A 9,349-nucleotide genomic window follows, 5' to 3' on the forward strand; every position below is an offset into this window, starting at 1 on the left:
CGAGGTAGGTAGATAAGGTCTACCTAGGATTTGGGGGGAGTGGGCGAGCAGGGTTTACAGTAAAAGGTTTCTATGAACAGTGACCAAACTGTACCACTAGCCGCTTCTTCCTTACAAAGTTTTCCTGTGTCCTGGAATCTCTGTACGTATGTGACTCTCGTTTCTTGTACTATCGTTAGGACACTCGTACAAATACCACTATCGTTTTCTGAAATGGAACTAATAAATTATGTTGTATTTACATAGCACGCTCCGATTGCTAAATGTCTCGTGATTACGTGTTCGGCAGAGGCGTTCTATCAGCAAAACAAACACGGTGTGTTTGGACTCCTCGGGAAGTGCGCTGGAGAGCTGTTTCCTACGGTTGCTGAAAGCTCTTGGGTGTGTGCTCCTGGCTCTGCTGCCGTTAAGGTTTGGTTCCTCCTGCTCTCCAGGTGCCGCGGCCGGGCTGCTCCGAGCCCCACGCTTCTTCCCACGGCCGTGGGGCAGAGCAGGAGGGCGCTGGGAGGTTTGTCCAACTTGTCTCTGCAATGTCCCTGGACCCAAGGGCTGATTCTCCCAGCTCAAAACCTTGGGTGGATGTGGACAGGGAGGCGAATTTGGGCTTTTACCAGCTTGTGAACGGGCTCTTTGCCTCTGAAAGGAGCTGTGGGCACAGCTGGAGAGGCTGATGGACTAGATTGGCCAAAGCTCTGCATTCGGGGTCCCCAAGTTCCTTCTACTGGCCCAGAGGGCAGTGACGGGCTCCACAGCCGTCGCTCCTGGCTGTACCAGACCTGGCCATGCCCTGCCTGCAGCACCAGGTCTTGCCCACTGCCCGTGCGTGGTGGAGGTGCTGGGCACTCCCAAGACCCCTCTGCTTGCTCTCCTGGATTTTTGTGGGTGCAGCTCAGCTGGAACCATGTCTCCCCCAGCCGGGTGCCGCTGGAGGGTGCGGTGTGGCCCCATGGAGCTGAGACCCCCACGGCTCGGGGAGAGGGTGCAGCAGCCCTGGTGCGCTCCAGGAGCGGGGCTAGATCCTGTGCACAAGCAGGGAAGGACACAAACCCCCAGGTTGTGGTGGGGCTGTGAGCGGGCGCTGAGCTGTGCCGGGTCTGCTTGTGTTGCATTTTCACCCTCTTTCCCTTTCACGCCAACCTCAGATGCCATCAGCACCGTGTCTGGGGGCGTGTGGCACCAGGGCTGTCACCCCTGGGGCTGCGGGGTGCTGCCTCCCTCTGCTGTCCCTTCCTTTTTTTTTTGGGGGAGGGAGGAATATCTGTCCGCTTCCACGTGAGACTATCTCAACCGAGGGAGGAGGAGGAGGAAAGCATTTTTAGGGGACAAGAGCCGCCAAGGCCCAGAGGTACCACCACAGCCAGCGCATCTTCCCCGGCATGTGGCGGTGCAGGATGGTGCCCAGACAGGTTTGCAGAGCCGCTACAGCCGCCGCTCAGCCTTTCTCCGCTTCTGCCTCCGCCTTTTCCCCTCCGCCGCCCGGGCAGCACCCTGCGCTCCTCTCCCCGTGCGGGGACCTCCTGTTTACTCCCCCGTGAGCTGCAGCTGCCTCGTCGCAAGCGAGCCCAGGGCTGCAGTGAGCGCCCAGAGCCGAGCCCAGCCTGGCGGAGCGGGTTTCGCTGCGACCTGGACCTGTCGGTGATTTTACCGCTCGTCTCCCCGGGTGCTGCTGGGGTGTGTGGACCGAGGTGTCGCAAAGGCTTTGGTGAGAGCCCGAAGGAGAACAGATTCGCAGATCTCCTGCGTTCAAGCAGGGAACGTGCCCGCGGCTCCGGCAGCCTCCCCTCTGCAGGGCTGAGTCCTTCCCAAAAAACACAGATGGTGTCTGCCCTGGAGCTGGAGCGGGCACGGGCTGCAGGGCGCTCTGCCCGGGCCGTATGGCCGAAGGGAAATATTTCTTTTCTTTGGCTCAGCGTGGTGTCACCCGCTGCTCCCGAGGAAAACGATGGCTCACCCTGCGCCCTCTCCCTGCTGGGCTCCTCCGGTCCCTGAACGTGGAGGAGCTCGGGAGCTTTCGGACCTCAAATCCAATTAAGGTTTGCTTAAAATTGACTGTTGCTTTCCAAAGTTGGGGAGTAGGGACGGCGATTGCACAGGCCCACGGAAACCAGCCCCAGGGAGCGGCATCTGGGGGTCTCCCACAGCGTCTGCAGGCGTGGGGCTTCAGCCAAGAGATGTCCCTGGGGTCCGTGCGGGAGCCACGTCCCCGCTGGGTGAGGACGGGCACGTCCCCGAGCAGCAGATGCTGCTCAGAGCATCGCTGGGGCTTTGCTGTACCATAAGCAGGTCCTTTCCCTGCCCCGACCCCCCCCTGGCCGGGGCGGCTCAGCAGAGGCGCTGCTCCTGGGTGCTCCGCGTGCTGTCCCGCGGCTGCACCAGCGCCGGAGAGCCGTGGTATGGATCACCCCTCCGGAGGGGCCACCGGCTGCGTCTCCCACCCCCAGGAGCTGCTGCCTCATCCCCTGCTTGTCCCCCCTTGCACCGGGGGAAACGGGGACATGGGGTGGCACAGGACATGTCCCTGAGCAGCTCTGCCATCACGCTCAGCCCCCCTCCCCCGACCTTGGCAGCCCCGTGGCCACCTGCTCCTCTGTCCCTTGTCCCCAAGCGGGCAGATGGCAGCTTTCCAAGCCCTCTGAAATGTGCTTTTTCTTTTTCTTTTTTTTTTTTTTTTTTTTTTCGCCCCCAGGACAGCTGATGCATCTGGGGCCACATCCTCCCCCGAGGGGACCCTGGCAGCCCCCCCCAACCCTCACCCACCACCCGCCTCCTCCCGGGCTGGGGGAACAGGGTGTTGGGTTTGCCCCACTCTGGTTTTGGGCTCTGGGGCTCCCTGCAGGAGGTGACAGCCGTTCCTGGGACAAGGGGACGGTCACCAGCACAGCACACACTCTCCTCTCCCTTGCACGGTGTGGCCAGGCCGGTGGCCAGCAGCTCCTGGACCCCGTTCTGGGACCACAGGCATGACCGGGCAGCCCTTCTGGGAAAGCACCGGAGTGGGGAGTGCGCACTTTGCCAGTGGCGGCTTAAAAAAAAAGGAGCCTTGGGTTCATTTTTGCTCCTGGGGAAAAACATCCCCTGCGAACCCGAGAGGCTGTGGGGACGCGGCCGCCGGCACCCGGTGTCTTCCAGCTCGGGGGTGTGGGGGCCCCCACTGCGGCTTCAATGCCCTTTTCAAACCCTGACGGAGCTGTGGTAATTTCTTTTGGTGGTTTGGGACTTTTTCTGCTCCTTCTAGGAAACGGTGCCGTGTGCCAACCTGCACCTCCCCTCCCACCGCGTCCCCCGGGGCCACCCCACGATGACACAGCTCCTGCGGGTTTCACCCTTTCCCCGGGGAATTTGGAGGGTGGAGAGGGGTGAAAAGAGCCAGAGGTGTTTAAAAGCCGCCTGGAAATGCTTCTCCCACCTACCGCTGGCGACCAAGGTGGGACCCCCACTGCGGCACGGCGCAAACCCCCTCCCTGCCCTTCTCCCCAAACACCCCAAAACCACAGCTCCTGGAGCTCCTGCCCCTGGTTTCGGGGGCTGCTGGGATTACCCTCCCCTCAATGACTCGGTTCCCCTTCCCCACGGATGCCTGTGCCAAGTCCCAGCCCGGCCCCACCATCTCCATCTCCTCCTCCATCATCTCCATCTCCTCCTCCATCATCTCCTCCTCCATCACCTCCATCTCCTCCTCCATCATCTCCATCTCCATCATCTCCATCATCCCCTGGGATGTGGCCGGCGGAAGGTGGTGGAGCCGGGGCTGGCCCTGTCCCTGTGGGGCTGCTGGGGGACAGGGGACGCTCCCCGCTGAACTGGCTTCTCGTCTCAAAGGCTTTTTCGGGATGAAACCACCCCGGAGCGTGTTTGTGCCCTCCCTCGGGGCCGCGCGGGCCGGCTGCTTCAGCTGCGGGTTACGGCTGCTCCTTAACCCCACGGCACCTCTTCCGTCTGGGGAAACTGAGGCACGGCACCACCTTCCCCGCTCTGTGCGTGGCCACCCCTCCCCTCGGTCTGTGGCCGTGTGCCACCACTGTCCCTGACACAAGCTGGGCCTGGGGGGCCCTGGGCATGGGGGGGGAGGGGGCAGCCCCAAAATATAGGCGCAAAGTGGGAGCTGGGAAACCCGAGCGGGGTTCACCCCGACCCCTTCCCCGCAGGAGATGGGGGACTGGGGCCACGTCCCCGGGACTTGGGGGTGCGCTGGAGCCCCGGTGTCCTGCCCCCGCAGCGGGGAGCCGGGTTGGGGGGGTCAGACCTGCCCGGGTGCTGCCCAAATTCCCCCGGCTGCGTCGGGGCGAGGAGGGAGGCTGGGGACGCGCCAGCGTGCGAGCCAGCACGGCCGTACGCTCACGTGCGTGCGTGTCCCCCGTCCCTCCCGTCCCTCCCGTCCCTCCCGTCCCGCTCCGGCAGCAGAACCAGCGCCGGGAGAGTCAAATCTCCGGGTTTCTGCCCGGCAGGAAATTCCAGGGTTTTTTGCAAGATTTTTCATTTGAAACGGAGCCAGTGCTCCGAGTGCTCCCGCTTCCAGGGGAGGCGAGCTGGGCCCTCCTTGGGCCGGGGAAATAACACGAGGAAAAAGGATTTATTTTATTTTTTCCCTTCCAAACCGGAGCAGCGGGGCAGGGGAGAGGGAAGCCCTGCGTGTCCCACGAGCGGCCGCCTTCCCGCTGCTCCTGCCCGCACCGGGGCCGACCCACGTCCCGCAGGGAAGCGGACGGCCGTGGGTGGCTTCGGGACAGGCTGTGCCACCCGCCGGAGGGGTGGCAGGCGGGCAGGGTGGCCGTGGTGGCCTCTGGCCCGACTCCTGCTCCCTCCGCTCCCCGCGCCGACAATAGCCGCCTTCCGGCACAGCCCCGCTCGCTTTCCTGTTTTCCCTCGGCCGGTGTCAGCGCGTGGGGCTCCGCCGACTCGTGGGGACCCCCATCCCGGTGGCACCGAGGGGTGCGGGGACAGGCGACGCCATGGGGGTATGGCCACCCCAGGGGTGTTTCGCCGCTCGCAGATGGCAGAGAGGAACGGGGCAGAGTGGCTTTGCAGCCCCCCGCGATGCTGGATGTGACCATCAGGAGGACGGAGGAGGGCTGGGGGCGGGGGGGGGGGGGCTCAGCACCGGCCGAGCAGGCGGGTGGTATCGAACACATCGAAATTTGTGTTTCCCTGAAAAAAAAAAATATCGGATGCCCTCACGCTCAGGCCGTGAGGTGCCAAACCTCCTCTCCCCGGGTGCTGACGCAGCCCCTTCCACCGCCCGTGGGTTTGCTGGGGACGCGGGTGTCCCCACGCCTGCAGCCGCCGCGGAGGGGACCTGCTGCAGCCCCGAACCCAGGAGGGCTGCTGTGAAGGGGGGGTGCAGCACAGGACCCCCGCGTCAGCCCCCGAAATGCGCGCGCACAGGGGGGGGCCCAGAGGAAAGCAGCCCGGGTTGGGCTCCAGGGGGGAAATTTTGGCCGGATCCTGCATCCTCCGCGCTGGGCGGGAGGGCGCAGAGCCCTCGGCCCCGGCGGGGGGGACACGGTGACGCACCGGGATAAACGCCTGCGCAGGCAAAAACCCAACTCACGGCATGGCGCCGGTGCGATGGTGTGTGCACGTGTGCGCGATGGTGTGTGCACGTGTGCGTGTGCGCGTGTGTACACGTGCATGTATGTGTGCGAGCCGGCCCTCGGGCCACCGCACGGCTCCACAGCGGTGCGTGTGTGTGTGTGCGCACACACGTATGTGCGTGTGTGCAAATGCCAGGTGGGGCGATGCGCTGCCTCCTCCTGCTTCGCCCTCGCACGCACGTGCACGCGCTTCGGTGCAGGCTCGGCTGCCGCGCAGCATCCGGCCCCACGCGGGTGCCCGTCCCCTGGGTGCTGGTGGCCGACGCGGTGCGGGGGAGTGCGGGGAAGGGGAAGTGTGTCCCAGCGCCCCACGCCAGCGGGACCCCCCTCCCCCCCCGGCCAAACGGCACCGGGCGCTCACTCCCTGTTCCCCGGTAGTCTGAGACCTGACGCTCTCGTCACACCCGGCTGCAAAGCTCGCCTGCGGCCCCGCAGCTGGAGGAAGCCGCCCCTCGGGCGCCGCTGCCTCTTGCCACCCCCAGCCCCGGTCCGAATGACGTCGGCATCGCCCCGACACCTCCCGATCCCCGATGGGATACGGCGTGGGACGCAGAGCGCTGAGGGTGCGCGGGGAGCGTGCGGGGAGTGTGCAGAGAGGTCAGGGGCGTGCGGGGAGTGAACAGTGAGCACAGAGTGTGAGCAGTCAGCATGGAGAGAAGCGTGCAGTGAGCGTGCACTCAGCGTGCATTCAGTGTGCAGTGAGTGTGCAGTGAGCGTGCAATGAGTGTGCAGTGAGCATGCATTCAGTGTGCAGTCTGTGCATTCAGCACGCAGTGAGCGTGCAGTGAGCGTGCACTCAGCGTGCACTCAGCGTGCAGTGAGCGTGGAGTGAGCATGCAGTGAGCGTGCATTCAGCATGCAGTGAGCGTGCAGCGAGTGTGCATTCAGCATGCAGTGAGCGTGCAATGAGTGTGCAGTGAGCGTGCATTCAGTGTGCAGTGAACGTGCAGTGAGCGTGCACTCAGCATGCATTCAGCGTGCAGTGAGTGTGCATTCAGTGTGCATTCAGCGTGCAGTGAACGTGCAGTGAGCGTGCACTCAGCATGCATTCAGCGTGCAGTGAGCATGCAGTGAGCGTGCATTCAGCGTGCAGCGAGTGTGCAGTGAGTGTGCAGTGAGTGTGCACTCAGCATGCATTCAGCGTGCAGTGAGCGTGCAGTGAGCGTGCAGACACGCAGGGAGCGTGCAGGGGGGGCCCGGAGCACGCAGGGAGCGAATAGTGAGTGTGGAGCAGGAGCACGGAGCAGGGAGGGAGCGTGCAGCGAGCGTGCAGGCGTGCAGCGAGCGTGCAGAGGGGGTGCGCGGCAGGCAGAAAGAGAGCGTGTGCCCGGCGTGCGGCAAACGCGCAGAGGCCATGCGAAGGCCCCAAGGCGCGCGCAGGGCGGGCAGCGAGCATGCAGAGGATGCAGTGACCATGTGGAGAGCGTGTAGATAGACGACATGCAGACGACATGCAGACGACATGCAGACGACATGCAGACGACATGCAGACGACAGGCCGTGCAGGCAGCACAGGCAGCGCGTGCATTCCTCGTGCGGTGAGCTCGCGGCAAACAGGCAGCGCACCACGCAGCGAGCTTGCGGCCAGCGAGCACGGCTGCCAGCGCTGTGGCGCCCCGGGTGACACCGGGGACCCCCCCCGGCTGGTCCTGGGTGGCCCCGCCATGCCGGGCACCCCTGGGTGGGCCCCCCCCCGGGGCTGTGGGTGCTGCCGCTGCCGCCCTGTCATTACCGACTGGGTGACCTACATGGCAGCGTGCGCAATTTTGGAGGCATGTGGCTCCTCCGCCGGAGCCGGAGTCGCCCGACGGGTGCCAACGGCCAGCGCGCCCCACGGCGCTGTCCCTGTCCCCCGTCCCCCGTCCCCCCTCTGACCCCGGGAGCCAAAACCCCGCAAATCCCCCCCTGTGCTGCAGCACCGCTGCGTCTCCCCATGTCCTGTCCCATCCCCGTCCCCCCCCCCCCCACCAGCCTGGGCTAATTGGGGAGCCCTCGTTAGCAGCGCTAATGCAGAAAGGTGCCTGGTTTTTCCAGGCGGAAAGCGGGAGCGGCCATCAAGGCCTGGCAAAAGCGGGAATTTTGGTGGGTTTGGGGGGGTCTAAGGGGGGATATGGGGGCAGCCGGCACACCACCCCCTCCCCCCCCCCCGCAGTGGTCCCATGCCAGGATGGCACCGGTGGCTTTGGGGGGGGGCTGCAAAGCCCACAGCGGAATAGCCCCGAACAGCGGGGGGAGGAGGAGAAGGAGTTTGGGGGGGGGGGAGCAGAGCGTGCCGGTGAGGCCGGGGGGCTGCAAGGCTGGGGGGGGTGGGGGGTGACGTGGTGCGCCCCGGGTGAGGCGGCTGCGGCGAACCGGGGGGGGCCCGTTGGGTGCGCAATGGCGGCAAGCGGGGCGAGCAGCCAATGCGTGGCGCGGCCGGTGAAGTCATGCAGCGCGGTGCGGCAGCCATTGGCCCCGCTGCTGCCGCTCGGCGCAACGAGCGCGTCTGTTCTCAGCCCAGGCTGGCGTCACGCGAGATGGGGGGGGGACACCCACACACACACACAACACCAGGACACTGACACCCCCACACGGTGACGGTCTCCCACAGTGCTACCGAGCCTGGAGTGGGGGTCCTGCTGCCAAATCCTCCCCCTCCCACCACCACCACCACCACTGGCCGCAGCCAGCAGGGCCTCGGTGGCCTGCAGGGACAGAGGGACGTGACCCCGTGCCCTGCCCCCCCCTCGGCGCAGGGTTGGCTGCGGGGCTGAGCACTGTCCCGCTCGTCACATGTATGGGCTGGGGGGGGGGGGGGGGGGTCAGGGCCACCCCCCCACCCCCCCGCCCTGAGCCTTGGGGCCGCAGAAAGTGAACACAGAGCCGGAGTGTCCCTGTCCCTGGGGGGGGGGGGGGGTGGACCCTAAGGGGTGTCCCTGTCCCTGGGTGCAGTACAGGGGGGGTTGAGGGGTGGCTCTGTCCCTGTCCCTGCGCCTGGGGGGGGGGGGGGGGGGATGGGCAGAGGGGGTGTCCTTGTCCCCTGGTGCAGTGGGGGAGGGGGGTTGAGGGGTGTCCCTGTCTCGGGATGCAGTGCGGGGGGGGGGGGGACCCTGTCTCTGGGTGCAGGGGGGGAACCCCAAAGGGGTGTCCCTGTCTCGGGGTGCAGTGCAGGGGGGGGGTGGCCCTGTTTGGGGGTGGGGGCGTAACTGGGGGTGTCACCATCTCTGGGTGCAGTGCAGGGGGGTGTCCGGGGGGGTGTCCCTGTCCCCGGCTGCAGGAGGGTGGGTGGCAGTGGGGGTACAGGGAGACCCGCGGGGGGGGGGGGGGGAGGGGGGGGTATCCCCATCCCCATCTGCAGCGCAGGGGGTGCCCCGGGGGGGGGCGCGGGGAACCGGCTCCTGGCGGCAGCACAGAGGGGTACCCCGGTGCAGTACGGGGGGGCCCTGGGGGGGTGTTTGTGTCCCCGGGGGGGGTCCAAGGGGTGTTCATGTCCCCGCTGGGGGGTGTTTGTGTCCCCGAGGGGGGGGTCCAGGGGGTGTTCATGTCCCCGCTGTGGGGTGTTTGTGTCCCCGGGGGGGGTCCGGGCAGTGTTTGTGTCCCCGGAGGGGGGGCGGTGTTTACACCCCCGCTGCCGTACGAGGGGTGCGGAGGGGGGGGCTGTGTTCGATCCCCGGGGGGGGTGTCGCTGTCCCCGCTGGGTGCCGGGGGGTGGGGGGGTGTCCCCCCGTCCCGGGGGGGGGCAGCGCGGGGGGGGCGCGGGGCGGTGGCGTCGGGCGGGG

Source organism: Vanellus vanellus (assembly GCF_965231255.1).
Source record: "Vanellus vanellus genome assembly, chromosome: 25".
Lineage (NCBI taxonomy): Eukaryota > Metazoa > Chordata > Aves > Charadriiformes > Charadriidae > Vanellus > Vanellus vanellus.